We start from the raw sequence: 27,642 nt of genomic DNA, 5'->3' as shown, positions 1-27,642 counted from the left end.
TTTTGGAGTTTTCTGCCAGAAATCTCTCCCCTCTTCCACTCATCCACAGGGGATGTGGAGCAGTTTTCCCTGTTTGGGGGAAATTAAAGCCAAGCACAGACGCTCCGAATTAGGGGTAGCAGAAGTGAGGCTCCAGGGGTTCCCTCTGAGCCGGAGCCAGCGAACACGCAGGCCTGGGAAAGGCGTGCCGGGAGCTGCGGAGAACTTTGTGTTTCCAGGCCAATGGCGGCTCGGGCCCGGGCCCGTTCCAGGGCTGTTCCTCATCTCCGCCTTTGCCCTCCCACAGCCCGGGGGGCCCTGAGAGCGCGGGCCGAGGCTGGGCCGTGTGCAGAGCCCGCCCCTCGCTGCCATTGGCTGATTGTGCCAATGTCACTCCTGGTTGTCGCGCGCTGATTGGGCAGAGCAGCAAAGGCGCCATTGTGGCAGCGTCTGTGCGGGCCCGGCAGCGGCGGCAGCGGCCGGAGCCCGGGGAGGCAGCGGCGGAGCTCGGAGGCGGCCCCAGCGCAGGTGGGAGCCGCGCTCGGTTCTGCGGGGGCTCGGGGCTCGCTGCGGGCCGAGGGGGCGGCAGGGGGCTCTGGCGGGTTGGTTGTGCCGGTGCCGGCCCGTGTTGGCGCTGGGCTGAGGGCGCTGCGGGAGCGGCTGCCCGCGGTCTCCTTCCCGCTGGGGCCTCGGCAGGAGCCGGTGCCGGAGCAGCGCTGGCTCGTCCCGGTTGCTGTGGGTGGGACAGAGGTGTCTGCCCTGTGCCCGGGGCTGTGCGGGAAAATTCCCGTGGCCAGAGGTTTGTGTGCCCAGAGGAGACAGAGCAGTCCTGTAAAAGTGACTTTATTGATGAACAAAGAGAGAGGCCATGCGGCATTTGCCATGCGGTCGCTAAAGCGCCGCCTCCTTTTTATCCTCATTTTCCCGATTGCATCTCCCTCTCCCATTCCCCTCTCGCTGACGTTTTTGGAAGGTTCAGACTTCCACCTACTGCATGTCCCTCTTAATATGCACTCCTACTACGATATTAATCTTACTGCTTTCAATCCCTCCTTCTCTCATTTTCTCAAGAATAGCGCTTACAAACTTTTAATTTCCATTGACTCAATCTCTTTTCCTGCATCCTCTTTGGCGCAAGGTGTCTTGCATAGTAAAAAGCTGAGAGTTGCTGCAGCACGTCGGAGGAGGAGCGGCATTCATTTAAGCAATGGTATTCCAGGGAACCACGAAAACGTGTCCCATTCCTATCCTTTCTCCGGAATACGAGCTATTTTCTTATTTCCTTTGTTATCTGTTTCACCACTTTTCGGTTATCATCTAGTCGCTAACAGCAATTTGAGTAATTAATTTTCCACAAACTCCGCCTCCTTCTCTTAATAGATAATCTGATCCCATCCCATGGTGAAATGTCTTGTTCCTAATGTCAGTGGATTGGTCGGCAGGAACGTCAGAAGCTGGAGTTGTCTGGTTGGTTATTATTTCAAGGACAGGTTTTAACCTAATTATGCCACTGAAATTATGGATGGATTCTCTATATCGTGATATGAATTCGTTAGGGTTTGCAAGGGCTACTCCATGGTGTTGTAGGATTTTTTCTGTTGTCTCTTCATCTTTTTCCTATTTTTGGGTGCTCCTTCCAGCCGGGGAAGACTCAATTGACCACTTTTTTCTAATTAAATCATCAAATACTTGGATTCCAAACTGATTTCTCTGGGCAAGCAAACACTGTTCTGATCTACCCTATATAACCTAGACAGTGGCAGCACATGTTGGAGTGAGGAGAGGGATGATTTCCCCCCGCTTTTTTTCATGAAGTTTTCCCAACATTCTCCATTTGCTGTTTCCCTTTGCAGCTTAACCAATTTCTGTTGCAGTCAGATATCCTCACTATGGGCTCTGCCTTTATCTGTGCTAATTCCATCTGTGCAAGCAGGCAGAGCTTGGAGTGAGGGGCAGAGGGAATCAGCGAAATTCCTCCCCAGGCAAGAAGAACCTGGTTCATTTTGCACACATTGCTCTAGCAGTGTTAATTTGCATTTCTAAAGCTCCTGTCCTGGCTCTGCCTGGAACCGATGCTTCTGTTACAGAGCAGCCCTTAGGTGATGCACAGGTGCACCCCCACAATCTGCTTTTTTTTTTCTCTTTTTTTTTCAAAGATTTTGTATTCGCTGTTTATGCGTTAAAGCCTCACCATTAATATTCTTCTAGTTTTTCAAAATGCAACCTAAAGGTGAGCATCGAAAAACCCTTTCTGAAATTCTGCCATCATTAAGAGCCACCCAGAGATATGTACAAAATATTCCAATGCAATCAAGATTTTTCTGCTTCTTCTCCTAAGAGTAAAAATTGATTGTCACACCTCTAGTCCAAACCTAACTGACAATATAAAAGTTGGATTGCTATGCAGAATTTTCCTAATGGTGCAATCTTGTTACTGAAAATGCAGGGAAAATCAAAAACTCTCCAACAATACCTTTAGTGTTAGAAAGTCAAGGCATTACTTGATTGTGGTCAGGGTGTGCAGCAGAAATAATTTCATCCACACATAGCCTAGGTGTGCCGAGAAAATCATTCCATGAGACATGAAGTTTGCTAGATTTTTCCTAAGCTTTTTACAGTCTAAACCTATAGAAATAAATTGGTTTAATGTTCATTGATTCCAAATTGTGTAGTCCTTAATATTGTGTTTCTTAGGAGACCCGGATTTCTCCTCTTCTGATGTTAATTAGGTTCTCACTCCTGGATTTCCTTCTCTTTTCCAGACCAGGTGTCTCCAGTTATGCCGGGGCAGTGTCTGGGGTGGGTGTTCCTTGATGTTTGCTGATGTTTCCTTGATGTTTTGTTGAATGTTGTTCTCTTTGTGGTTATCTTTTGGGCTATTCCCGGGTTGTTGCGGTGGTTATTTCTGTTGAGTGGTCTAAAATTCCTTTAAAAAAAAGCTTTTAAAATTTCTTTCCTGGGACAAGTGTAAAGCAAGCTTGACTAGTAAAATGAAATGTAAAAAAAAATTTAAATTTGGTATACTTTCCAACAATGGAATCGCAGGCAGCCCAGTGTGTGAGTGTAATTGAGAGGCAGAGTCCTGGGTGGATGCTGTGAACAGCAAAGTGCCAAGGCAGGCTCTGTGCCAGCCCAGCTTCCTGTGGGAGAGATTTCACCAGAGACAGGATTCTGGCCACAGACTGCTTGAAATATACATCCCTTATCTCCACCCTGCACTAGGTGGAGAATTCCCAGGGTAAGGAATTCCACAGATCACTTCCAAGGGAGATAATTGAATATCTGCCCTGGCTCTGGCCAAAGGTTATAATGGCCAGGTGCTTGGCCTTCAGCCAAGGGCACACACTGACTCAGAAAACACTTCCTAAATGCAGCAACATGTTGCATATTCATAGACCTTCATGCATTATTCAGAATCATTATCCCTCAGTCTATAAATCATTTTTTCCTTCCCTGGGGTTTTGGTGTCCCATAATCCAAGAATATGAAGCGTTTCCTGATTATCTTTTTTACCATTCTCTGAGTTAGTTACATGAAGAAAAGCTTTTTACATCAAAATTTTATAGTCCAAAAAATATATTTATCACTATTATTTATAAGTTCTGTTAATAGCAAAGCTAAAAGAAACTGTGTTCATGCAGCAAAGTTTTCCAACATATAGCATTCATTGTAATATTTGAAAAAGCCAATAATATAATATGTACTTATAACACACCTAGGATTCAAATTTATTTTCTGAGTATGGAAGAGCCATAGGTGGGGCACCAATCATTTTGTTATTGTTCATTTTCTCAGGTTTTCTTCCTTTGGTCCTGCCATACCGCAGCCTTGAGGGTATTGGGGTTTAGAAAGTGATACAATGTTATGGGTAGAGAAAGAATCCTCAATCCAGGTCCTGAAATTTCCTATTAATCCTCAGAATTCTTGCACTTCCTTTTCAGTCCAGTTTGACTTCTGAGCTTCTCCAGATCCTCTCTGGGTCAATACACCACAAATACTCAGTCAAAATATGTCCCAAATATTTTACCTTTTTCTCCACCATTTGTGCTTTTTTTTTCAAATACTCAAAGATGCTTTTTAGCCTGAACATTCAGCCATTTCACAGAGGCTTCTTCTACCATTTCTTGTCCTCCTGATTGCAGCAAGTCATCCACATCCTGCATTAACCCAATCCCTGGGGGTGGGGTAAATTCTTGTGATATTTTCTGCAAGGCTTGCCCGAATAAGGCTGGTGCTTCCGTGCATCCCTGCAGAAGGACCGTCCATGTCTTTTCCATTTTCCCTTCTACCTCTTGTTCCCACTCAAAGGCAAAATCCAGTTTACCCTCCTGTGTAAATGGGCATCCCCAGAAAGCATCTTTGCCATCAAGTACTGAATGGTGGCAGTGTGAGGAGGGAACCTGGCTCAAGATGCTGTAAGGATTTGAGACAGTGGAGTGCCTGGGTTTAGTAATTTCATTTGTTATTTTTAGGTGCTGCACCATTCTGTTGATTGAATCTGACTTCTTGACTGGCAGGATAGGAGCATTATAGGGAGAGATCCCCAGTTCCAAAAGCCCTGCCTTTAGCAGGGACTCAATAAGAGGCTGTAAGGCCTTCCTCCCTCCCTTGGAATAGGGTATCCCTTTTAGACCCCACTTGTCCTGTTTGCTTCAAAGTACTTAGGAGAAGCTCCATATTTAATTTTCCTTATTTTTTTCTCGAGCAGCCCACACTTCTGGGCTCACTTCAGCATAGGCCTTGCCAGACATTTGACACAAAGGTGCAACAGAACTAGCCTCTGTATCACCTTTTCCAATATTAATTTGCATTCCAAATTTAGACATCAAAAACGTTCCCAGTAAATTACAATCACAATTAGGAACACATAGGAATTCCTGCATTTCAAACCCAGTCCCCTGGGTGCTGGGGCCCCCTTGGGCCCAGGGGGTTCATCCCTCAGGGGCTGTAGAAACTCTGCTATGGCCTTTGCCTTCCCCTTGGCCTTTTCCTCCTCCCTTCTTGCATTCCCCTGCTGTGCCTTTGTGACCAACTGCTCCAGGGGCTTCTTCTGCCCCTCCTGCAGCCCCCTCAGTGCCTGGGGGTGCTCATCCTCTGACAGCTGCTGAGCTTTCTGCTAAATCATTCCTTTCTGCAGGGACCCAAACAAAATGCTTAAAGGCTGATCTCGATCCTTGCACGTCCAATCCCCATTTCCCGGCTGTTCCTTCGTGCTGTTCCTTGTGCTGTGGCTGCCGTGGCCAGCCCGTATCCCAGAGCCGGTGCCTGTCCTGCCGCAGTGTCCAAACGCGGCCCCCCCGGCGGGCAGGGCCGGCAGCTCCACGGGGCCGGGCAGCGGCCGGGGCGTCCCGCAGCCTCCTGGGGGCCGGGGGCCACTGCCGGGCCTGCAATTGCCGGGGGGTGTTGGGCTCAGGCAGCGCCCGGCGCTGAGCCCCGGCTGCCCCACAGCCCCGGCCCGGCCCCGCAGCTCCCCACAGGCCCCCAGCCCGTGCTCCCGGTGCCGCCCCTCTGCGCCCGCTCCTGCCGCTGCCCAGCACAGAGAAACCCCCTGCAATCCTGACCTCCTTGTGTGCCTGTCCTGGGAACCGGCGATACAAAGGATCTGCATCAGCTGGCAACTTCTGAGGATAAGAGGCTGCTGAAAAACATCCCCATCCTCAGTATTTTTCTCTTCCTCCTCTTTACCATCGTTCATTATTTCTTCCCACATACATTGCTCCTGTTTCTTCTCTCCTGAACCATATTCCTGCACACTCCCCTTCTTCATCCAATCCCTTCCCAGCACACCAACACCATCCATCCCCTGTTGTCTAAATCCCTTCTGGACTTCCCTTATTGCCTCCCTGGGCTTCCATGTCCTCGATTACCTCTGTGAGAATGTCCAAACGCTCTCAACATGCTCCCAAGGGACCCTTCAGAGATATTTTGGGATCATCATCCCTTTTGCTGGGATCCCTTCCCGGCTTTCCCTTTCTACCTGCCATGTTTAGTCCCCGAAGATGCCACTGTAGTCACTGCTGAGATTTTCAGTGCTCTCTGGCTGCCGACTCTTCCCAGCCCCCCTGATCTGTCACTCGTCTGTCTCCTGGCCCCAGCGCCCCCCGGCAGGGGAATTTGGGGAGGTGGGAGGGGGGGGAGCGCCAAGGCCGGGCCCCCCCGCGCTGTGGTGGCGGCAGCGGCTGCAGTGGGGAGCGAGTGCGGGCGGGAGCGGCCGAGAGCCCAGCGCTGCCCCAGCCCGAGCTGCCCCAGCTCCATCGCTGCCCCTGCGCTGGGATGCTGTGGGTTTGGGGGGAAGAGGGAGCCGGCAGTGGGTGCTGGGCCGGGGGGCAGCAGGAGAAGGGAAGGAGAAGCAGGGTTGAAGAACCAAGTGGTCAAATACTGTACGTGGGAGGAGAAGGTGGCATTGTGCGGGAGGAGGACGAATAGTAGGAGGAAGAGGAGTGTGAGAAGGAGTAGGGACACAGGAGGAGGAGAAGCAGAATCAGTAAACACCACAAGGTTCCACCTCTTCCTTTATCTGCAGCCTCCCCCAGCCCCAGGAGCGTTGTCTCCCCACATGCAGTAGGTGACTGAAGAGGACCATGCATGATTTTCACAGGGGTGAATCTTGGTGTTTGTGAGCTTTATTGGATTAAATGTTGGTGCTTTGATTTTTTGCAGGGGCTGAATCTTTATATTTTGGAAGGGATTTGGGCTGAAACTTGCTTTTGGGGGAGTTTTTGATCTGTGTCTTGATGTTTCAATAATTTTTGTGCTGAATCATTGTGTTTTGGGGGTTCTTATAGACACAAGATGCCCAATGACTTCCTGAGTTGCACTTTGGAAGGAGGAACCCTCAGCCCAAGGTGCTCTCTTGTGTTTCCCTCCAAACCAGGATTTGTCATTCCCAAGGAGTGGATGGATGGAGGAGGAGGAAAAGTCCCAGGGATCCCACAGGAAGCGGGGCTGCAAACCCAGCCCAGGGAGCTGCGAGGAAAAGAGACCCTCCCTGAGCCGGGAAGGCTGCTGGAGATCCAGATGGAGCTCAGAGCTGGTGGAGAAGCCTCCTGGAGGGGAGAAGCCCCACAAATGCTCACAATGTGGGAAGGGTTTCAGCTACAGGTCCCAGCTGATCCTACACCAGAGGATCCACACTGGGGAAAAGCCCTATGAGTGTGGGGAATGCAGGAAGAGCTTCAGCACTATTTCTTATCTGATGCAGCACCAGGTGATCCACACAGGGGAACGGCCCTACACCTGCTTGGAATGTCAGGAGACCTTTGGGTGGAGCTCTGACCTGAGAAGACACCAGCGCATCCACACTGGGGAGAGGCCCTACGAGTGTCCCAAGTGCGGGAAGAAGTTTCAGACCAGCTCTCATCTCCTCAGACATGAGCGGATTCACACAGAGGAGAGGCCCTTCCGCTGCCCCGACTGCGAGAAGGGATTCAAGCAAAACTCCCATCTCACTGCCCACCAGCGCATCCACACTGGGGAGAGGCCCTACGAGTGTCCCAAGTGCGGGAAGAGCTTCTCCAGGAGCTCTCACTTGACCCAACACCAACGGAGTCACCACTAAGGGAAGCCCTGTGAGTGCCCCGAGTGTGGGTCTGGGCTCTGCTCCAGCTCCATCTCCCATGGGAGGATCGGTGTTGGATGATCCCCAGTGACTCCGATTGGGCAGAGCCCTGGTGATCCTTGGTCCCGGTGATCCCTGTTGCGTGGAGGGAAGGAGTTGAAGAGATTTCTCTCTCTTTTCCTTGTGCTGCTGTGATTTGGTTGGTAATAAATTCCCTCGCTGTGCCCAGGCTGGGTCTGCTGTTCCCGTGCCGGTGCTCGGGGCGGGATCTCTCCTGTTCCTTCTCTCAACTCCCGGGCCTCTCCTCAGCCAATCAGAGAATGCGATGAAGAAGATTCAGCCAATCAGCGAGAGGAGCTGTGATGACTCACCGGTTGCCGGGCAGACCCGCAGCACCCAGTGTTCCCCACCTGGGCAGGGTCTGCAGCGGCTGCTGGGACAGGAGCTTTGTGGGCAGAGAAGAGGGGGTAACACTGAGCCAGGGGTCCCCAGGGGGAGCACACAGGCTCTGGAGGAGGGGGCACACGACTCGTTAGGACCCGTTCTCACGTTCTTGCCCAGGTAAAAGCCGAACTCCAGTGCCAGGAAGATGAAGCCCAGCACGGAGCCCCCAATCCCCATCAGCACCTTGGTGTCGATGGTGTCTGGCAACATCTCTGGGGGTTCACAAGGGTCAGAACCCCCCAAAACCTGTCACAGATACCCGAAACCCCTCTAAGCACCCTCCCAATTGCCTCAGCCCATGCAGGACCCCTTAAAATCTCCTCCCAGTCACTTTCCAGCACAACCAACCTCATTCCAACCCCTGCTTTTCCATCCCTGATCTTCTTCCATCCCCTTCAGGCTCACTCAAATCCCTCCTAGTTACACCCAGCATCCCCAGACTCCCTCCCAGTGCCCACCAGGACACCCGGAACCCCATCCCACCCTCCCCAACATCCTTCAGACTCCTTCTCAGCCATTCTAAAACCCCCAGCCTTACTCCCAGGTTAAACCAGGCTATCTCAAACTCTCTCCCAGTTACTCCCAGCACACCTCAATTCCCCTACCAGCCCCCCCAATACCTTCCTCACTCCCCCTACACTGTGGGGTCCGGGCCGTGCCCCAGTGCCGGCTCAGGGGGTGCTCCAGGCTGACGTGCTCCACCTGGAGCTGGAGCTGACCCCGTGCCGGGGGGTGTTTTCAGCAGCACCAGGAGTTGGTAGAAATCCAGTCCCCGTTGGGGACCAGGTCGGTGGCCACCATGTGCCCCAAGAGCTCCTGCTGGCCCTGGACCAGCTCAGCTGGATGTCGGCAGAGTAGAAATCCATCACGGAGCAGAGCAGGCAGCTGGGGCCGGGCTGGGAGCTCGAGGGCCATGGTGATATGGATACACGGGGGGACACTGGGAGAGAGTGAGGACACACTGGGATCAGCTGGGGGAACTGGGAGAGATGGGGGAGGGCTGGTGTGGCACTGAGAGGGACTGGGATTGAAACTGGAGAGAATGGGGAAACATGGAGAGAGAGTGGAGCGGATTGGGGCAATGGGTGATAGGGTGGTGGTCTGGAACTGGACTGAAAAAGGATTTGGAAAGGACAGGGAATGGACTTGGAATGGAATGACTGTGGACTGAGAGGAATTTGGAGGGACTCTGGTGTCACTGGGAGGGACTATGAGGATACTGGCAGGGCCTGGGGAGGCACTAGGAGAGACTGGGATGGACTGGGAGAGACTGGGACGGACTGGAAGAGCCACCATCCCACCACTTCCCGTCCCTCCCGCTCACCCGAGAGCTCCACGCTCCCAGCCCGGGGGGCTCCCAGTGGCACCAGTAGGGCCCCAGCTGCCCCACACGCCCCATGGCCAGCGCTGGGCAGGGTCTGACACCTCCCCCCTGTTGGAAACCTGGAAACTGAGGGATTTGGGCTTTCTGTGCTGACAGGCACTGACCTCCAGGAAAACACTGCTTTTGACCTGAGGCCGTGAAGAAGCTTTCCAGAATTGAGTGATAGAACGGGGATCACTGGTGTGTAGTTTGAATAGAAGTGTGTAATGTCCCATGGTGGACAATTTAGAGCTTGGGGTTTTAGAATATAGTAATGTATATAAAACAAGATGGATGTTTTAGGGTGGAGTTTTCTTTCTTTTTCACCTTCTTCACGGGTCTAGGTGGTACTTTTGTAATTGGATAGAATATTCCACATTACAGGTCATGAGTGATTGGTTGTTGGGTTAATAGTAAAAAGAATTTATCTGTCTGTTCTTAATTGGACAGATTGGCCCTTAAAAGGCCTTGTAGAGAGAGAGCGAGATACGTCTCCATTTTTAGCCTGTTAGCTAGAAGTGCTGTAGAACTCACTGTAATATAGATTAGAATTAATAAATATCTGAGTCCAAACATGAAATTCCGTCTCTCGAGCATTTAATCCTGACTCTGGAAGAATAAAAGATAAAACGTGATACTCCCCACCCCAAATTCTCCTGGCGGGGGGCGCTGAGGGCGGGGCGCGGGTGGAGTCCAGGTGAGGAGCTCTGGGCGCTCTGGGACTGCCTGAGGAGTCATCAGCGCCGCGCGCTCTGATTGGCTCAATTATTTTGGTGCCTTCTCTGATTGGCTGAGGAGAGGCCCGGGAGTTGACAGGAGGACCAGGAGAGATCCTGCCCCAACTTAGCAGTGGAAGAACATCCAATTAACAAGGCATGCAGATCATTTCCCAGCGGTGCCCACACTCCTGTAGGAACTAAATGCACCGAGGATCTCACGAGGGTCACCAACTCTCTGGCGGCCAAATCCAGCCCTGCGCTCCCTGCGCGTGCGGGCACTCTGGGAAGGGCTCAGCTGCGGGTCAGATGGCCGGAGAGTGGCTTGGTGGTCACCTCGTGTGTGAGGCAGTGATGGGCTGGAGAGATGCGTGGACACTGCACATAATCCCTTCCAAGCTAAAATCATTCCAGGAAGGAGTAACAGCTTCTGACAGAAACCAAGTGTTGCCACCAGGTGCTCCTGCCAACAGCCGCCTGCAGAAAGGAGCACACACACCAACGCACGTGGGCTTTGGCTGTCCTCTGGCAGAGAAGTCCCCAGGGGACACAGGTCTCTGTGGCAGGAGCAGGCACCAGCATTGGCAGGCCTTGGGGGCGGCAGGTCTCCTTTGGCAGGGACTCTGCCACACCTGCTGATTTCACTGTTTCCAGGACTCAGAGCAGCATTCGTGCCCTGGGCCATACGTCCCGTGTCTGTGTCACACTCCCGTGTGTGTGACAGCCACCCAGCACCGGGTCTTGTCCCAAAGAGGCCCCGGCAGCTGCTGTGGAAGGCCCCGATGCCCTTCCTGCTGCAGCTGCATCGGCAACCGTGGGGGCTCCTTCTGCTGCCCTGAGCAGGCAGAGCAGAGGAGCATCTGCTTGTTGTTTGAGCCATTCCTAAAATTCCTGTTGGGCTGTCCTCGAACCTTGAGGGAACGTCTTCCTTGCAAGCTGGGCCACTTTGGGGGGGGTGTGGGTGCCCCCAGGGCACGTGGAGGTGTGTCCTAGGGCTCTTTGTGACACAGTGCACCGTGGTCACCGTGCAATAGGAAAGGGACAGAGCGTACAAGGGTGACCCTTTGTGACACATTGTGACATAGGTGCTGGCGGTGACACGGCCACACCACAGTGCTCGGTGCACTCGTCGAGACAGGACGGAGAGAGCGGTGCTGTGAGGAGCCCCCACACAGCCAGCTTGTTCCCTACTGACCCGGAGCTTTTCCAAAGCGTTTCCTCTGCAGGTGGCCTCGAGGACAGACTGCAGGACACCGTGTCCTGTAGCCTTCCCAAGGCTTCTCTGTTGCAGGTGCCTACAAGGCACAACTGCAGCACTTGCTCATCTGGAGCTTTTCTGAGACATCTCTCCTGCAAGCAGTCCCAACTCCAAACAGTGACATGGAGCAGACGCCACCCAGAGTGCCCAAGCTGGCCTGGGTGAAGGAGGAGGAGGAGGCTGCAGCTCCCTCAGCACAGCAGCCTGAAGAGCTGGAGCAGATCCAGCTGCTGCAGGAGGGTGAGTAGCAGAGCTGGGTCACAGGGCTGGTGCCTGCAGCCAGCTTAGCCCCATCCCATCCCATCCCATCCCATCCCATCCCATCCCATCCCATCCCATCCCATCCCATCCCATCCCATCCCATCCAACATGCCCATGGATAGGACAGAAGAGGAGCTGGGGCTGAACCCCCTGTCAGCCACACCCCATCCCTGGAGCATCCCAGGGCTGTCCCTGCCTGGGAATGCAGGGCTGGGCTGTGTTCTCCGGCCTCTCCCACAGCCCCTCAGCCCTGGCTGCGCTCGCTCTTTGCCAGGTGCCGCCATGGACCCGACACAAGAGCAGGACCCTGCCCGTGGCCGCTTCCGCAGAACAGCGCAGGTACTGCAGCCATCCCCACCTGGGCTGGGCCTGCTGTCACTGCTCAGCCCAGCACCGTGCTTGGAGCACTCCATGGATTCTCCCTCTCTTCCTGCCCTTCTCCTGCAGATGATCTATGAATTCATCATGTGCATTTGGCGGGAAGAGACCACCAGTGTGTGCACTGGGCTCTTGGCAAACTTTCCCCTCTTCACTGCTGAGACCGGGGCAGCCATGCTGGATTTGCTTGTGGAGAAGGGTGTCTCCAATCCAAAGCAAGTAAGCAGCCTGCGACCAGGGCTTGATCACCCCAGGAATTGTGTGGCACCTCAAGCCAGCTCTGCTGGGTTCCTTCAGTCTTTGAGGCCCAGATCAATAGGGTAGGAAGGGCAGCACTTCTCAAGGGAAGCTGGGGAACCTGCTGCTCGGGCAGGTATCCAAGTCTCCCCGGGCCTTCTGCAGGTGCCAGCCATGGTGAGGTACATCCACAAGTGGCTCACGGCCAATGAGTCTGCTGGGCACAGGCTGGACAAGGCCCTTCTGGAGCTGACCAGGGAATACCCCTGCGATGTGCTGATGACTCTCTTGCGCTGGGCCCCATGGGGTGACAGGTACGGCAGCCCCACCTGCCTTGAGGGTTTAGGGTTCCCCGGCCCGTTACCCTGTAGAGCCTGTCCCTGGTGACTGCCAGACAGGGGGACAGTTCCAGGAGCCTCTGGCTCCTCCGTTTGCCAGTGCTGCCATGTCAGCCCCTGAGCGTGCTGCCACGCTCCCTCCCTGCCCCTCAAGATGCCTGCACCCCCGTGGGCTGGCTGGGTGCTGCCAGCGAGGGCCGGTGGGCAGAGGCAGGGCTGACGGCCAGCGCGGGCCCCTGCAGCAGCCCAGGCCACAGTGCTGTGGTCGAGACCCCCCTGACACAGAGCTCTGACCCCACAGAGCTGCTACGGCCATGTGGGGAGTGATCATGTCCTCCACTGGGACTGCGGAGCCGGCGCTGCAGATACTCCTCAATGTGCTGAACGCCTGGCCAGTGGACAGTGTGTACACCTCCGATGGGGACAGCACAGGAGTCTTTGCCCTGGCTGTGAGTTCCTGCAACTGACCTTGGCTTGCCCCTAGGCCACCTCTCCAGCAGCTAGCTCTCTGTCCTCCCCCCAGCTGCATCTCTCTGCCTCAGGCACTGGGCTGAAACCTGCCTTAGGGGCAAGGTTCAGGGGCACCAGGCTGGGTGACCCCGCATGGTGTCTCCCCCGGCCTCTCCCTGGCATGCTCGGGCCCTGCCACACGGATGTCTTGGCACTGAGTGTTGTCTCTGGGTGGTTCATTTTTTGCAGGCAACCGTGACACTGTGGAGGGTCTTCAACCTGACCTGGTGCCCACCTATAGTGTTGGAGTATTTTCCCCGTCTCTTTCTGTGTCTGCTCTTCCAAGTTTACATCAGCGCACTGGATACGCCAGAGGAGGTTGATACCTTCTGGAAGGGGTGCCAGGAGCAACTGGGCCTTGCCACCAACCCCCAAAGGTGCTCCATCCCAGTCCTCCCAGTCTCCCTATCCCTTCCAAGGCAGGAGCCAGGGCTGCCAGCATGACCTGGGCTTTGCTCTGCACACAGGTTTGCAGTGCAGACCCTGAAGGTCCTGCTCTGCCGAGTGCAGTGTGAGCGTGTTGTGGTAGCCATGGAAGGCAGGGCTGGCTGGGACACGCTGCTCTGTACTGACACCCACCACTATGCAGTGGGACTCCTGGCCAGGTGAGACCCCCTTCTCCCTGCTGCCCCCGGCACTTGTGCCCAGGGTGCCCCCCACAGTTCCCATGGGCATGGGTGAGAGGGCTTTGTCACAAAGAGACGGACGAGCAGACTGGAAAAGGCTGGCAGAGGAGGGTGCCCGGGAACAGCCGCCTCCCAAAGCGCCCACGGGGGGCTTGGGAAAAGACCAGAGCTCCGTGGGTCACTCCTGGGAGAGCTTTGCCCACCCGGCTCAGGGGCAATGATGCCTTTTCCCCCCCACCAGGGAGATGCGCTGTGTCTCCATGATCTGGTGTTGCAGCTTCATCTCCTGCCTCTTGGAGCTCCTCAGCCAAGACATTTCAGACTGGCAGCTGCCCGCCATGGCATTCCTTGTGGAGGTGAGCCCCATGGGCAGCACAGCTGAGCTGCCTCCCACCTCTCTGCCCTCTCACAGCCGCAGCTGCCTGGGACGGTGCCCGTGCCCTGTGCTGCTGCCTTGGCTCAGGCCTGTGCAGTTCTGAGCTCCTGCCAGCTGGGCACCCCGGTCACTGCTTTGTGCCTTTCAGGTCCTGGACCTCCTGGACATCAAAGAATGGGGTGACAGCCTCCTGGAGATCATGGCAAGGCGCCTGCAGAGCACGTCCAGGGAGATGCGTCGCCTGGTGCTCAGAGGCCTCGTGCAGCTCAGCAAGGACCCCTCGATGGTGAGAAGACAGCAGCGGCTGAAGCTGTGCTGGCAGCGTGGGGCTGGGGAAAGCAGCCCCTTGGGCTTGGCTGGGCTTTGGGAGCTGTGGCAGCTGCTCCCAGCTCTCCTGCGTTGCTGTTCAGCTGCCCGAGTGCTTCAGGACAGCCCTTCGGCCCCTGGGCTCCACGGCAGCAGCAGCAGCAGCGTGGGCTTGCCCTGCCTTGTCTTCCGTGCAGAACATTAGAATGTACAGCCTGACAGAAAGCCTTGTGGACCTGTTGCGGGATGCAGATGAAGACATCGTTGAGATGACCGTCGCGGTGCTCAGCTTTCTGCTCTCGCACAGACACCTCGCAATACCCAGCCCCATCGCCCTGCGGCTGGCTGGCGCGCTCTGGCCACTGCTGGACAACGTAAGGCTCTGTGCCCCCAGCCACGGCCACTGGGTGCTGCCCCCAAGTGTGGGGCCCCGTGGATTTTTGGGCCTGTGCACAGAGGGGCCTGGAGCAGCTGATGTGGAGGGCTTTTGCTTCCTTTCCAACAGGACAACCGCCATGTGCAGCTGCTCTCCATTCGCCTCTTCCAAGAGGTGATGAGGTTGGTAGCGGCCAAGGGTAAAAAGCCCCTCAAGATGCTTGTGAGCAAGAGCCTGCTGCCACTCTTCTTCAACTGCCACGATGAGAACATGCGTGTGGCAGAGGTGAGGACTCCTGGGCGCTGCTGTCCTCCTGGCAGGGGGCTCAGCTGTCTCCCTGCACCCGGGCACCTCATGGGCTCCAGCCTCCTCCTGGCCTTGGCGCAGGGAGGCAGGTCCTGTGCCCTGGGCTGCGGTGCCATCTCTGGGTCTCTGCTGCTCTGCAGGCCTCTTGTGAAACGCTGCTTTCTGCACTAAGCTTCCTGAAGAGGAGGGACCTTGAGCACCTGCTGAGGGCAGATCAGATGTGGAGGTTTGGCGAGTGCTTGGTAAGGACAGCCTGCAAACCCCAGCCCCCGCCTGGAGAAGCCCCCTGCCCACGGTGCCCAGTCTGTGGGGCTGGCAGCTGTGGCCCCTGCCCGGTGCTGCACCCAGGGGCACTGGCCTGCGGCCCACACACTGCTCCCTTCCCTGGGCTGCCCACGCGGGCTCTTCTCCAGGCTCCTCTGGCCCCAGGCCAGGAGCTGATGGAGCCCCGAGCCAGCCGGGCTCTGCTGCGGGCCAGCACCGCGGCTTGTCGTGTCCTCTGCCCCTCTCAGTGCTGTGCGAGCAGGGCAGGCCGGGGCCAAGGGACAGAGCCCGCGCCAACCCTTCTCTCCGTGCCCTTCCGTTCTCTCCAGCTGGCAGAGGACAGGAGCCGAGCGGCCGAACTGCTGCGCCAGGCGCTGCCGTACCTGCGGAGCCCACAGGAGCCCCTGCGAGAGGCGGCCGTCAGGTTTCTTGGTGAGCCACAAGCCCGGCTCCCTCCCCGCCCCGCCGCAGCTCGGCCCCAGCCCCGCCTGCTGCCCCGGCAGCGCCATCCGGGCCGGGGCTCTGGAGCCCCGCCTGCCCTCGGCGCCGCTGCCGCCCTCTCGCAGCCGTGTCCTTGGGCGTCAGGATGCGGCGAGGGCCGGGCCTGAGCCCTGCAGGGGAAGGCGCTGCTGTGGCCACAGGGCTGGCAGCGCCGCTGCGGGGCAGCTGTGCGGCTGGGGCCGTGACAGGCTCTGTGTTGGCAGGGATGGCCGGGCGGTTCCTGAGAGAGCAGCAGCGAGAGTTGCAGCTCATGTGCAGGGGTGAGTGAGGCCAGCGGGCTGTCAGCGGGGGCTGGCGCTGGCAGCTGCGTTCCCTGCCCCGGCTGGGAGGGCTCTGCTCCCTGCGCGCACGAGGGGCGGCGTGGGCAGAGCACAGAGACCTTCCAGGGCCTGCGGGAGGGACATTCGTGGCCAGCACCTTCCAGCTGATCCTTGCTGTCTCCTGCTTCCTCCAGGCCGTGGCAGAGCTGCCGTGTGGGATGGATGGGGCAGGAGGGTCTCCCCAGGTCCCTGCAGATGCAGGCTCTGACTGTGGCTCTGTTCCTGTCTCTTCCAGCCCTTCAGGACATGACGGATGACACCAGCCCTGCCATCTCGTGCCTGGCTCTTCAGACTCTGTACATCAACAGAGTTGTACAGAGCATTCCCTCCTCCCGACTCCAGCAAATGAGAGATCGATTACACCGGCTCTGGAAGTCGCAGCCTTCCCTGTGTCGCAGGGGCTGGTTGTCCTGCGTGAGCAGTGTGGAGAACTGATCCGGGAGGCTGCGTCTGCTGGGGCCACCTGAGCCTGCAGGGAACATCTCTGCTCTGCAAGCACTTTGTTTCACCCCATTGTAGGATTAGTAAATTCCCGTTGTCATACACAGAGGTCCAGGAGCTGTCTTTTGGTGCCCAGAGTCTTCAGGCCAATGGGGAAGAGGGCACAAAGGGTGCTTGTGCTCGGCAAGTGGGCCAAGCGTGCGGTGTTGAAGGGAAAGTGGCCAAAAGGCCCTTGGCCTTTGGTGGTTCTGTGGAAGCCTTAAGGCTTCTGACAGAGCGGGCGGGCAGAGGCCGGAGCTGCGGCGGGGATCCCTGAGAGACCGGTCCCTGGAGATGGCCAGCACCCCTCTGCCAGCCTGGAAGCGCCATCTGTGTCCTGCCCGTGTGTTGCTGGCTGGATTGCTGAGGGCTCTGAGGTGCCTCTTGATGCGGCTCCTCTGGAGCTCCTTCAGCAGCCAGGCAGGCCTGGGGGAGGCGTGGAGGGCACGGGACAGTGGGAGGCCATGAAGGGCTGCGGTGCTGCCAAGGCCTGCTCGGAGAAGGCAGTGGGAAGGCGTGAGGGGGATGCGTGTGGCGCTGGGTGGCTGGAGGCAGTGATGGGCCAGGAGGACTTGTGTGGATGGGTTGGTGGGAATCCCTGAGGAACTGGGTGGCAGAGGCCATAAGTAGCCCCCAGACAGCCACCTTCTTGCTGCCAGCCGGCTGCTCTGGCGCTTCCCCGACGCGTCTCTGGTGCCTGTGGCAGAAGCCCTCGAGGCCTGGCCTCAGCAGGACGGTGGGGACAGCCCCAAGGTGGCCAGGCTGCTTTGGCCAGGGACAAGGAGGGACAAGGAGGCCCTGCTGGAGCATGGCCACTTGCCGCTGCAGGCGAGGAGCAGTGGGAAGTGGCAGCGCTGGCGATCAGCCCGGGTCCCCAGAGCTGCCCAGGCCACTGTGCTGTGTGGCCAAGGCTCCCCTGACAATGAGCTCGGGACCCACAGAGCTGCTGCCACCATGGCAAGAACGATGTCTCCTGGAGCTGGCCTGTGGAGCTGCTGCTGTCAACGTGGCTCTGGACACCAGAGAAAAATCACCAGAGTGTGCACAGGAACAGCAGCACCCAGAAGGCTTGTACCTCCTCAGGAAGACTTCCACACCAGCCAGGATGCTAAAAGAGAGAGAGGCTGGAGAACACAGCCCAACCCTGCATTCCCAGGCAGGGACTGCCCTGGGATGCTCCAGGGATGGGGTGTGGCTGCCTGGGCATTCAGGCCCAGCCCCTCTTCTGTCCTATCCATGGGCATGTTGGATGGGATGGGATGGGATGGGATGGGATGGGATGGGATGGGATGGGATGGGATGGGATGGGATGGGATGGGATGGGATGGGATGGGATGGGGCTAAGCTGGCTGCAGGCACCAGCCCTGTGGCCCAGCTCTGCCACTCACCCTCCTGCAGCAGCTGGATCTGCTCCAGCTCTTCAGGCTGCTGTGCTGAGGGAGCTGCAGCCTCCTCCTCCTCCTTCACCCAGGCCAGCTTGGGCACTCTGGGTGGCGTCTGCTCCATGTCACTGTTTGGAGTTGGGACTGCTTGCAGGAGAGATGTCTCAGAAAAGCTCCAGATGAGCAAGTGCTGCAGTTGTGCTTTGTAGGCAACAGAGAAGCCTTGGGAAGGCTACAGGACACTGTGTCCTGCAGTCTGTCCTCGAGGCCACCTGCAGAGAAAACACTTTGGAAAAGCTCCGGGTCAGTAAGGAACAAGCTGGACTGATGTGGGAGGATCTATGAATTGGGGGGATGGGTGTGGGGCTCCCAACTTTGGAAGGAAATTGGGGTGTCACCGTTGAACTGGCTGGACATCATGTGTTGGATAAATCTAAATTTTGGTGTTTGTAGTTGAGAGAACCCCAGCTTTTAGGGAGTAGACACTCTTGAATTGGGATACTGTGGGAGAGAAGACCCCAATTTTTGGGGATCAATGTGGGGAAGGCAGTGGGCGGACCCCAATTTTAAGCGAATGACTGTGGGGGAGCCCCCATTTTACCCTGCCCCACACTGGGGCGTCACTCTGGGGTTCCCCCTGACCCCCCCCCCCCTTCCCCAGATAATTTTGGGGGTGCGCCAGGCCGGGGGCTTCACCCGCTGGTTGGGGGTCGAGTGCTCGAGTGTGGATGAGGTGCCGGCGGCTGCTGGGGCTGGGGCTGACATTGTCCTGCTGGACAACCTGCCCCCCCAGGTGAGCCCCAAAATCGGAGGGGGGCCAATAGTGGTGGGACCCCAAGCGTGGGCTGGATCCCAAAAATGGGAGTTTGGATTGTAAAAATGGGGATAAACCCCAAAAATGGGGCACAGATCTCCCTAAAAAGGTGGGTAAAGGCATAGGTTTGACCTCTTCCCCCACCAGGTGAGCTTCCAAAATCTGGCAGGGGCCCCCAAGAAAGGGAGGACCCTTCAGGTGTGAGCCTGGACCCCAAAAATGGGGGTCAAGACCCTTTAAAAAGAGAGACAGACCAGTGAAATGGGTTGAACCCAAAAAAGTGGGGGTTAACCACATAGATCTTGGCTCTATTATCCCCAGCTGAGTCCCCAAAATCGAGGAGAGTGGCAAAAATAGGGTAAGGCTACACCAGTAAAATGGGGATCTGCTGTAAATGTGGGGCAGCCCTAATGATATGAGGGAGAATCCCAATTTCGGGGGAGTCAGAGGGTTGGGTAATCCCAATTTGGGAGGTTTAGGGTGAAGGAACCCTTGACTTGGGGAGTTTAGGTGGGGGGATTGTAATTTAGGGGTCAGTGGGTGGACAAATGCCTGGATTGGAGGCGTTGAATAGGCGGCCACAATTTTGGGGGGTTCTGGGTGGGGGGACAGCCCAAATTTGGGGTTGTTCTGGAGGTCAGTGGTGGGTGGTGCCCCCAGTTGGGCAGATGTTGGGTGGGAATCTATTTTTAGTGAGTTTTTATTGGGTTTAATCAGGATAACACTTGATTTGGAGGAGTTGGGGGTGGACACCCCAGTTTTGGAGCTCAGTGGGTGGAGTGATCCCTGAATTGGTGGTTTCTTGTGGGGGAGCCCAAATTGGGCAGATTTGGGGGGGGATTCTGCACTATGTAGCATCCAGTATACATCCATATGTCCAGTGTACCCCCAAATTTTGGGGAGGGGGTGCTCCCTGCTAACAGGGTGTCCCCCCCAGGAGCTGCACTCCGCTGCAGCGCAGATCAAGGCTGCACATCCCGGAGTGATGGTGGAGGCCAGCGGGGGCATCGTTTTGGAGACCCTCCCCCAGTTTTTGGGGCCCCACATCGACGTGGTGTCCATGGGGTGTCTGACCCACAGTGCCCCCGCCCTGGACTTTGCGCTGCGGGTGCTGGAACCCTAAAATCCATCCCCCTGACCCTGAAAACCCAGCCTAGGACCCCAAAAATCCATCCTAGGACCCTAAAAACCTACTCTGGAACCCCAAAACCCAACCTGAGATGCCCAAATCCATCCTAGGGAGGGTGAAACTCACTGTGAAACTCCAAAATCCACCCTGGGAATCCTCAAACCCCAATGGCCTTCCACTAAGGGGTCTGTGAAATCTGGTGCTCGGACCCACAAAATCCATCTTGCACCTAATCTATGCACAAAATCTATCTTGGAACTGCCTAAATCAACCCTGGGACACCCAAAATTCCACCCTGAGGCCCTCCAGAACCCACCCTGGGACCCCAAATCCCCCCTGAGACTCCACAAAGCCCACCCTGAGGATCCCAAATCTCCATCCTGGGCTACTCCCACTCACCTCCCCCCTCTAAGGTAGACCCAAAATTCCACCCTGAGGTCTCCCCATCCCCCTTTAATCTTTGTACCCCCAAATAAAGCCCTACCTCACCTCCCCCACTTGTCCCCCCAGTTTTTTCAGGGGTCCAAACTCCAGGCGGGGGGAGGTTCCAGACCCAGTTTGAGGATTCCAGACCCCAGTTTGAGAGGCCCAGGTGCCAGGGTGGAGAGCTGAGACCTCAGTGTGAGGATCCCAGATCACGCTGGAGGGCTGAAGATTCCAATTTGGGGGTACCAGATCTCAGTTTAAGAATCCCAGACGCAGTTTAAAGAACCCAGATTACAGTTTGAGGGTCCCTGACCCCAGTTTAGGAGTCCAGGACCTGAACCCCCAATCTGAGGGACCCAAACCCCAGTTTAGGTGTATCAGATCTCAGTGTGAGAGTCCCAGAACCACCAGCAGCACACCTGGCAGCACCATAACACTGGGAATTAGGATCAGAGGAGAAGTCCTGCTGTAAATCACAAAATCAGGGTCTAATTCCTGGCCTGATCCCACCCACCCCATCACACCTGTGTGCCCACCTGCCCGCAGGTACCTTTGGGATGTCTTAAAAGAAATTTGAAAAGCAATTATTTAAAACTTTTAAAAACTAACTTTATTTACAAAACTATAGTTGGTTTTCCAGCCATAATCCTTAGGACAAAGTGATCTCCAGGCTCAACGACGCCTGTATGACCCTTCAGACTTAAAGTGCTGCCCCAGTCTGGGGCTGGGGTTGGATCCAGCCACACCCAGAGCCTTCTCTGAGAAGAACCCTAGGAAGTCAAGGAGTCCTTTCTGCACCTTGTGAATCAGCAGGAGGGTGTCCCTGATCAGTCGTGCCTGAATGTCCCACTCTGGGCACAACAGGCCCCCAGGTCAGCAGTGCCAGCACCACAGAGCTCGCAGGGACTGTCCCGGTGTCCGCTGCTCCTTCGGGCTCCTCAGGATCGAGCTGCTCTGAGCTGCCAGACAACGCATGAGTTCACACCCATCTTTCTGCAAGGCCTGAAGTTCTGTGACCAAAACAGAGCCGAGATGAGTTCCCGTGTTTGTAGAGACCCCCCACTCTCCCAGCCCTCACTCCCCACTCCCCACTGAAATCCAGAGCAGGCAGCTCCTTGCTCTGGTCCTGGAGATGTCATGCGATGATCCCTGGGCACAGAGCTCTGTCAGCCCCTGCTGTTCCCCAGCACGATCCCAAACAACCAGGGACCACCAGTAGCCTGGATGTGGCACTGGGCAGGGGCTGGGGGGAACAGGGGCTGCCCAAAGAAGGACCCTGGGCTGGGGCTCATGAACCTGATGGTGCAGTCTTGCACAAATTCCTGAGGGTCCCTCAGCTACTGCAGGCTCTGATGAAGGTGCTGCTCAGCCCTCCTGCTGTCCTTTTCCATCTGGAGGGACCATAAAGATGTGGGCATTGTCACACATCTTCCAGGTGACTGGAGCAGCCCCTCCTGGCAGCAGCCCCATTACCAAGAGCCCTCCTCCCTCCCACTGGGTGCAGGAAGGGGAGATGGGACTGGAGGAGAGCCCCTGGGGCTCTGTTCTTGAGCCAGGAACAAGGATGCAGCTCCAGGCTGTGGGGTCTCTTCCCCAGGCCCAGCTGCAGAGCCCACGGCCCAGCACAGTCCCTGGGGCACATCCTCACCAAGCAGTCAGCCATCCTCCAGGTCTGCCCTGTCTTCACCACGTGCTTCAGCTCCTTCCACTTGAGGAGCTCTGCTATAGCAAGGATGGCATTCCTGGAGGCCTGTGGAACAGCAGAAACTGGGAGATGGCTCCAGGGCCTGGGAAAATTGACCTGGGGTGACTCTGCCTTTAGGGAGCTGCCAAAACATCCGGGAATGGCCCCCAGGTACAAGGATTGAGGCCCAAATCCCTGGTCTCCAACACCTTTGGGGACACACCTGTCCACACCTCGGTGTCCTGACCTGGTGCTGAGCCCTGCTGGAGTGGGCAGGGCAGGTGCTGGCAATGCCAACTTGGCTCTGCAGGGACCCTTCCCTGGGCTGTGCTTGGGGAATGCTGCTCAATGCCTGGAGCCCCAGGGCGGGGGTCAGCCACCCCTCTCCGTGTCAGTGCTCAGCCTTGGCAGCAGTGCCTGGCCCACCCTGGGGGTCTCGTCATTCATGGGGAGGATGAGCAGGGCCAGGACACTGCACGCAGTTCTTCATCCACTTCTTCTCCTTCCCCACCCCTGCCCTCAGCGGGCCTCGGAAGGAGTGCATGCAGCGCTCCCACACCCAGCTTTCCTCCTGGAAGGAACGAGGAAAGGTGAGCTTCAGGAGCAGCAGCTCCCTGCCCATCGTGATGTGAAAAACGAGGTTCGCTTTCCTGGTAAATTTTACAAGGTTTAATAAAAAAGTAAACAAATAAGAGACTAAGACAATAAAGCAAAGGGTTAATGTGGCTGAGTGCTGGGCATTCAGCCAAGGGCACACACTCAGAAAACACTTCCTTAAATGCATCAACGTGTTGCATATTCATAGACCTTCATTATTCAAATTCATCAACCCCAACCTGCAAATCAACTTTTTTTGTAGCCATCCTGTCCTACTCCCCATCAATAAATTCCTTCCCTGGAGTTCTGGTTATCTTCATCCAGATAGGATAATCTAATGTCTTGGTTTAATTTGAATTTTTGAATTTCCTGGCCAACGCACCAAATAATGTTATAGTTTTGACTTGCCAATTTAAATATACTCATTTTCTGCTGTGAGACAGAACCAGGAGCAAAAGAGCAAGTCAGGCCTAAAACGTAAAAGAGTATAAAAATCTTTATTAACTACACAAAGAAAGAGAAAAAAAAGCAAATTCAGAATAAGATCTTCAGACAATTCTTTCGCCCTGTTGGGGGTTGAATTGTTCCCTTTTCTTTCTGTGGAATTTTTCCCATTGTTATGCTAAGTACTTGTGGCTACACCTTAGGAGCAATAGTTTTCTCTTGCAGGGGGATGGGGGGACGCGGGGACACTGGAAAAGGAAAAGGTGGGAGAGGGGTCTGGGGGGGGGGGACTCTTGCTCTCTCACTTCGCCCATGGAGAGAGAGGAGGATGACCCGTGCTCCAATCTGGCATCTCCCCTGCCATCCCAGCGCTGAGATCCACGCTCCCTGCCATTGGACATCGCTCTGCTGCTCTCCCACCTCACCCTGCTACCTCCGGACACTCTGCTGAGCACCACGACCGACACCGTGAGGGGGGAGTCACTTCCCCATCCCTCTCACCCCTGGGCCGCTGCCGCCATCACCCAGCCCTCTTCAACTCTGATTTGAAACTAAAATAATTAGAAGGGAGGTGGTTGCATTCTGCATCTCAGGAAAGGGGTTCTCACCTTTCCTTAGAAAAATACCTGTCTTGCAAACCAAGACAAGGTGATGCTGGCCCGATGTCAGGCACCCACCAGAGCCACTCTGACCCTGCCCCTCCACCTGCAAGGGAAGAGAACGTTTAACCAGGAGCTCCAGGATCAGATTAAGACAGGACGAGCAAAGACACCAAACAGCAAAACGGGCATCACAGACACAGCCTGGGTACAGCGAGGGAATTTATTACCAACCAAATCATAGCAACAGAAGGAAAAGAGAGAGAAATCTCTCCAACCACTTTCCCCCACCCAATGGGGATCACCAGGACCACGGATCACCAGGGCTCTGCCCAACGGGGGTCACCGGGGATCATCCAACACCGATCCTTCCATGGGAGATGGAGCTGGAGCAGAGCACGCAGCTCTTCCCACACTCGGGATACCCACAGGGCTTCCCTTAGTGGTGTCTCCGTTGGTGTCGGGTCAAGTGAGAGCTCCGTGAGAAGCTCTTCCCACACTCAGGACACTCGTAGGGCCTCTCCCCAGTGTGAATGCGCCGGTGGACAGTGAGGTTGCCATTTTGCTTGAAGCCCTTCCCGCAGTCGGGGCAGCGGAAGGGCCTCTCCTCTGTGTGAATTCGCTCATGTTTGAGGCAATCGGAGCTGGTTTGAAACCTCTTCCCACATTTGGGACACTCGTAGGGCCTCTCCCCACTGTGGATGCGCTGGTGTTTTTTCAGGTCACAGCTCCATCCAAAGCTCTTCCCACATTCCAAGCAGGTGTAGGGCCGTTCCCCTGTGTGGACCACCTGGTGCCGGAGCAGGTCAGAGATCTCACTGAAGCCCTTCCCGCATTTCCCACAGTCGTAGGGCTTCTCCCCAGTGTGGACCCTCTGGTGTTGGACCAGCTTGGAGCTCCTACTGAAACCCTTCCCACATTCCCCACATTTGTAGGGCCATTCCCCAGTGTGGATCCTCTGGTGTTCGATCAGCCTGCACCTGTAGCTGAAACCCTTCCCACATTCCAAGCACTTGTGGGGCTTCTCCCCTCCATGAGGCTTCTCCACCAGCTCTGAGCTCTGCCTGCATCTCCGGCCGCCTTCCCGGCTCAGGGAGGGTCTTTCCTCCTGGCAGCTCCCTGGGCTGGGTTTGCAGCCCCTCCTCGTGAGAGATCTCCGGGGCTTTTCTGCCTCCTCCATCACCACACACCAGGGGAATGAAAATTCCTGGTTTAGCGGGAAATAACAAGAAAGGAGCTCCATAAACTGGGTGTTCCTCCTCGCCCAAGTTCATCTCTGGAAGTCATTGAGCATCTTGTGTCTGTAATAACCTCCCAAACAACAAGATTCCCACCCAAAATCCCCCAAACTTTAAGACACGGATCAAAACCTCCCCAAATATCAAGATTCAGACAAAATCCCCTCCAAAATTGTGCTGGTTTGAAAGCAAAACCAGTGAGAGACTCCAAGTCAGAAATAGAATTTCATAAGAAAAACATAAGAGAAAAAAAAATCCATGCAATAGTACAAAAGAAAACAACTGACAGAATCAGAATACAACCTGACACCCCGCTACTTAGGGTGGTGGTAGCAGTCCTGATGAAGTGGTCTTGTTGTAGTAGTGATGCTGTAGAAAGGTCTGGTAGATCTTGTCCTCAGGAAACCAGTGGGTAAAGGCTGTCTTGGTGTTCCAAATCTCAGATTTTATCGAGGTAAGAAAGGCTTGGCTCCTCCTCCTGGCTGGAGCATCTCCCAATGGGATGATGGAATTTTATCAGTCAGGCACTGGGACTCAATGGCCCATTAACAGGAGATATCTTCCTGGAGGAAGGATGGGTTGTGGCAAAGATAAAGAGCACTGCCCCACCTGGTTTTAACAGATGGCCCATTAGCAGAGGATATCTCCCAGAGAGATAAGGATCACTGCTCCACCTGTTTTTTTCCACCACTCTTTGTTCTTTTGTTTCTTCCTGGGACCTCTGACTGGTTACTTCATGTTTGCTGCTGATTTCTTCTTCCTTTTGAAGATGAAAATGGTAAAAGTGTCTTTGACCTGCCTTGCTGGATATTGTGAAGAGAAACAGTCATCTACTGCAAGTGGAAGTGTCACAGGTGGAGCAGAGTTCTGTGAGTGCTCTATCAAACCAGACCTCGTCAGAGCTGCCAGAACAACTGGTCCATGCTGCCCTTCACTGCTCTGCCTGTTCCCCACTGTTTCATGCCAGAGTAATTTAACTGCTGGTAATTGGGTGTGTGTTTCACTCGAGCCAGTTCAGCAGAACCAGCAGAAAGCAGCCCCAGAAGGAATGGGGCTCTGCAGAGGAGCCCCAGACTATTCATCAGCCTGCCCGCAGAACTGGCTCCAACTCTGAACCCTTGTGACCACACTCTGAAGAAGACACACTTCTGATATTTCTGATGCATTTATGACTGAGGCACTGCACATGCTTGTGCAGGTAAGAATCCCAAAGTTCTTTCTGTCAGGAAAATTAATCCACAAACACCAGAGGTTCATGTCCAAACAGGAGACAGAGGAATCCTTTTTGCTTCATTCAAATAAAGGGAGAGGCCATGGGACATTCCCCTGGGATCTCTCACATTTTTGGAGGACGCAGCCTCCTTTTTATCCTATTTTCCCGGCCGCATTTCCCTCTCTCTTTCCCCATTGGCTGAGGTACTTGAGAGGCACAGAATTCCCGGAACGCCTCATACCTGAAATTCTCCTCTAATGTATAACCCTCCCTTTTAATTTTTAATTATTACAGAATTCATAGTTTTCCCCCGTTGCTTCTTTCATCTTTCGATATCCAATTTCATTTATCAGCAGCCCTACAGTTTGTTTGTAAAGACAAATATCTCTTCCCATTCATCAGTCAGTGGAATCCATTCCATTGTTTCTTTTATCTCTCAGTGCTAGCCTTATCTACAGGCTGATCCACAGCTCATTTGTAAAGACAAATTCAACATTCCTCTCAATCAAAATCCAATTTTTACTGAGCACTACATGTGCCTATATACCAATTACAGAAGGCTGTAATATTTTACTGCAATCACATAGACAAACCTTACATAGACAAACTCTCACATAGACAAACTTTACATTTGGACTTAGTAAAATCTTATTTCCCATAACCCAGACTTGATCCAGTCCTCTTGCAGTCAGATCTCTGTTTGCTCTTGCCAGGCATCCTCGTTGTCAGGCTGCATTTGCTGATTAAATCTGCAGTACTATCAGTCTCATTTGCATTACCCATATCCACATCTCCCCCGTTTCTTTTAATGAAAAATACACTCTTAAACGATTTGTCGATTAAATTCTTAACACACTGTAAAATACAAGGAATAACTACTACAATGCATAATATGATGCCTAATACATACAAACCTATTTGAACTAAATTCCGAACCCAGCCAGTGAGTCCCCAGTGCCCTAAGAGCCAGTTCAGCCAGTCGTACCCATTATCTACCCGAAGTTTATTCACACCTTCTTTCAGGGCTTGAATGCTGGCATAGATGTGCTGGGAGTGGTCAGAAAGGTTAAGGCAACACATCCCATCGAATTCCTCACCCACAGGTCCCTGTGCTAAAAGCAAAAAGTCTATTGCTGCTCTATTTTGCAGAGTAGCATGTCTAACACAGTCAACCTCAGTTAAAAGTCCTGATCCTGGGTGTCCTCCTTCCATGGTGGTATTACAGGTGGGTCTTCAGGTGCTGCAGTTAAAGGCAAATCCTCCAGTGCTGCATTCAGGGTTTCTCGAAATGGCTTCACATTATTTGCAGGGATCCACTTGGAACCATTCTCTGTAAGGACACATGAAAAACCTCGACCCCAGGTGATCAAAGGATAAGGCCCCAATATTTTACCAGATTCTGGATCTTTTATTAAAACAGGGGGCCTTTCCTTATGTTGCAATTGTGAATTACAATTAAAATGTGAACAGTTGGTGGATTGGGGTACATAAAAGAACAATTCGAAAACTTAAAAACATA

This window comes from Sturnus vulgaris, unplaced genomic scaffold, assembly GCF_052056855.1.
Source record: "Sturnus vulgaris isolate bStuVul1 unplaced genomic scaffold, bStuVul1.hap1 Scaffold_180, whole genome shotgun sequence".
NCBI lineage: Eukaryota > Metazoa > Chordata > Aves > Passeriformes > Sturnidae > Sturnus > Sturnus vulgaris.
Note: the sequence above shows the minus strand (reverse complement) of the source record.